The 4,191-nt window shown below is 46.8% G+C and overlaps 1 pseudogene; it reads right to left on the bottom strand.

Annotated features, from left to right (window-relative positions):
* Positions 1-2,806: 2,806 nt before the first annotated feature.
* LOC101424610 (protein BTG1 pseudogene) lies at positions 2,807-3,714 on the bottom strand (annotated as a pseudogene).
* Between the last annotated feature and the right edge of the window lie 477 nt (positions 3,715-4,191).

The raw sequence follows: 4,191 nt of genomic DNA, 5'->3' as shown, positions 1-4,191 counted from the left end.
ACATTATCATGGAGGTTAAGTCTGGCTTGCACCCTCTCCGTAGTTCAAATCCACACCCTCATTTCCTCCTCCCTCAGCTCTCTGAAGTGGGCAGTGCTGTGATTCCACTTTCATGGGGAAACTCCATGGCCAAATCATTCCTGGAGCTGGCATGGGAACCAAGGGCATCCAGCTCACATGGTCTCAGGGACGGACATCACTGTTGACCTGGCATGGCTTTGTCCTGATGTCCTCCGGCTGGGGACTGAGGAATGTCTAAGGGTCTCTGCCCATGCAGCTCTGAGAGCCCTCCACAGCCAGGGAGGTAGAATAACCTCCTGATGACCACTGTGAGCTGACCTGAGTAGTGAGTAGGGTTCTGTCTCATTTCCCCAGAGGGCTGGAGCACTGTGTGAGCCTTAGTTCCCTCATGCCATATCCGTCAGTAAATAGGCAGCCTCGTCTTCAGGCTGGAGCTCAGTGAAGAGCAACAGCCCTGCATTGGCCAAGGCAGCTTTGGCTCTAGAGAAGCAGCTGGAGATCCAGAGTCTTGGTGCTTGTTTGAGTCTGTGTGGTAGCTCAGGACATACTGGGGAGGTCTCCCAGGTATATGCTGGTGCCAGTATATCCAGGGTCCACCAACACGGTGTCCCTGCATAGAGTGCAAGGGAGACTCACAGCAGTTCTCAGGGATGCAGAGAAGGGCAGCTGAGTCAGCACAGGCTGGGAGAGGGAACCTGCAAACAGATACACATTGGTGTTGGAGCAGGGACCCAGGTGAAGCTGCTACAGGTCTGAGTCAGAGGGCATGACACAGGATTGGATCTTGTCCCAGGTCTAAGACCTGTCCTTACCTAAGCAGTGAGAGAGGACAAGGAGGACAGGAGTCCAGGTCATGGTGGACCCAGCCCCTGAGGCTCACGGTGGATCTGGGCTGCCCCAGGTCTCCTTTTCTATCCCACCCTCTGCCAGAGGAGGGGCTGGTCATGCAAATTTGCTTCTATCCACTGACTGGAGGCCTGGTGCTGGAACTCAGCTCACACTGGTCCCAGGAAGATGAAGGTTTCTATGCCTCTTGGGATAGTCCTGGGAGGGAGCTACTGCTGAGAAGACACTAATGTGCTTGCTCAGGGGACTCTACCATGAAAAGGGGACACAACTGCTGAGTCTCCATCAGTCAGCACAGGGCCCATGCCCCCAGACCTGGCCTCTCCAAGTGAATGGTCCTTCTTGAGCCCCAGGGCAGGAATGACTGGCAGTCCCACAGCTCTCCCTGCTGGCCACAGGGGAGGACATCACCATTGCTCAAAGACCTGAGCCTGGCAGATTATTCCATCAACAACTAAAAGCTGTAGTGAATTTGGGCATCAATTTACTTCCTCCAATTGACTTCCTTAGAATCTTTCCTAAGTTGATTTTTAAAATGTTTAGGCTCACAGGTGATTCTGAGCAAGATGCCTGTGTGTGTCAAGTTTACTGTTGAGATTTTGCCGTAGAGACTGGTCCTGTGGCTGTTGTCTGGGCTGTGTTCACTCGGGGCTCTGGTTTGTCTAATGCTCAGGTTCCTCTGGGGGAGGGTCTCCAGGAGAGGGGCTGTGATGACAAAACTCTCTGCAGACACCTTCTCAGGCAAGTTTTTTTGGGGGAGGCATACATCAGAAAGTTACAGATCTTAAAATTGATATCCTGAAAACCCTGAATTGGTAATCTATTGCTAAATGACAAATGCATTTATGATCCCCCATGTTTCATGCATCAGGAATTCTGGAGAAGCTTCACTGTGTGTTCTGGCTCAGGGTTCCCCGCAATGATACAGTTGAGCAGACATCTGGAGATATGACAGGGCCTGGAGGGTCCCCTCCCAGGCTTACCTACAGGCTATGGGTAAGAGGCCTCAGGTCTTGAAGCTAGAAAATGAGTTTATTAAAATATTTTTTTCTTAAGCAGCTCTGAAAAATTCAAATACCTTCCCTACATCTATTTGTTAATAGAACTGATTTTCTATTAACCTAATTTTAGTAGTTTACTTTTTTTTGCCAAGATAAGAAACAATTTATTATAGAGAGAAGAAAATTTTCTCATCCAAAATATAGAAATCTGTACAACTTTGCCACAATCAATATACATGAATTGTACAAATTTACACCAGTTCATAATTTACCAAATAAAAGATGACTAACAAAGTTCACAAAATAGATGGTGGTTTGTGGAAAAGACTTTTACCTAATTAGGTACAAGGAAAGTTACAAACCAGACCTCCGCTTTCTAAAAATAAGAAGTTTACTCAGTCTTAGAAAACTACAAGCTAGCAAATGTACAGAGAGCTGGCTGGTGCTACCACCACAGTTGAGACAGTATCTTTTTTAAAGCCTGTTGCCATGGCAGATTCTGGTCACTTGATACTTTCAAGGCCAAAAACACAATACAAGATCTGACCATTTTCCCCAGGTCATGCTTACTAGTTTTGTCTTACGTACATTTATACATATTTAAGTGCTAGGTAAAAGTCTTGTCATAAAATTTCCAGTACGACCATGTTTAAAACATTTAAGTTTTCCTACTGACCTGCCAAAAAGGTTAACAATAACAATTTTCAAGTGTGATAGTGCAAAATTACTCTGCAAGATCTACCACAGAGAAAGATTCTTTGAAATACAGATTTGCATTAAAGGGATTGATGTAAAAAATAGGTGTAATGTCTGGGAGAAACTGAACCCACCCTAGAACTTCACTTCCTAGCAAATAAAGTAATCATTTACTTAGACTCACAGGCTATTAAATTACTGAAAGGTGCTGTCCAAACTATGGCACTGTCACTTAAAAAAATTTTTTTTAACCATTCTATCTTGTGCCTGATCTTCACAGCTGTGACATGGTTTAAATTCCATAATCCATTCCCAAGAGGAGCCCACCCAAAGCAAAAATCAAATTTATCCATCCATTTTAAGATGACCCATCCATAGACTATATCTTAACCTGATACAGTCATCATATTGTAGTTTTTGCAAGGGCTTGTTCTGCCCAAGAGAAGTTCCTCCTTACAGCTGATTCTGCTGTTTACCATTTGCATGTTGGCGCTGTTTTGAGTGCTACCTCCTGCTGGTGAGGCTTCATACAGCACACAGATGGAGCCATCCTCTCCAGTTCTGTAGGACACCGCGTGGAGGTCAACCCAAAGTGTGAGTTCGCTTGGGAGAAGCCTGAACAACTCCTGACTGCTCAGTCCAATCCGCTATGCTACCTGTCCAATCAGAGGATCCATTTTATGGTAGTTGCGAATACAACGGTAACCTGATCCTTTGCACGGCTTTTCTGGAACAATGACATTCTGCCAGCAGCTCCTGCAGGCTCTGGCTGAAGGTCTGCGGCTGTCGCTCGCTCGTGAGCCCCTTGGTACGGAGGAACTTGGAGATGAAGGGCACCGCGGCGGCGATCTCGCCTATCGTGGTGGGCAGCCCCGGTGTAGAAGGGATGCGTGGGGGCGGCGGGAGGGGGCGCCGGGCCGGCCGGGGCTCCCTCACAGGACAGAGGACCAGGAGGAAGAGAGCGCGTGAGGGGAGGACGGCTACTTTTTTTTTTTTTCTCCTTTCTTTTTAGTAAAAAAAGTTATTTTCGAGACAGGAGGCGGCAGAAGAGAGGAAGAGGCGAGCGACGATGGTCTGGTCACATCGCTCGGACCTCCCCAGCCGCCTCGGCCTCCAGCTCCGCAGCCGCCGAAGTTCCCAACAGCTGCATTTCCAGCTCCGAGGGGCAAACAATAGTAGTTTACATTTTGTTCTTAGTTCCTAGAAGGATAGTAACCAGACCTTCACAACTGTACTACCAAAGTCTGGAGTAAGATAATATTTCAGTGAACTGAAAGGCTCCAGGAACTTTATAGCCCAGGAAATCTACAAATTCCCTGGAATAAAAGGCTGTGAACAGGGACATCAAACAGTATTTTTACATACAAGACATAACAGTGGATTAAGATATTTGCCCATGTCCCCCTCAAAAGAACCTTTAAAACATACCAGAATCACCACTCACATGTCAAGCATCACCTGCTCTTCAATCCGTATTCCTCCTATAAAAACCCAGTTCCCCTTCTCACTTTGAACTGGTTTTAAGACAACTGCCCCAGATCCTTGCTTGTGCACTTTAAATAAGTCACTTTCTCACTGAGAGACTTGTCTCTCCTTTTTAGCACCATGATTGCGGGGCCTTTCTTTT

Source organism: Dasypus novemcinctus, chromosome 19 (assembly GCF_030445035.2).
Source record: "Dasypus novemcinctus isolate mDasNov1 chromosome 19, mDasNov1.1.hap2, whole genome shotgun sequence".
Lineage (NCBI taxonomy): Eukaryota > Metazoa > Chordata > Mammalia > Cingulata > Dasypodidae > Dasypus > Dasypus novemcinctus.
This window is presented reverse-complemented; position numbering and strand designations above follow the sequence as displayed.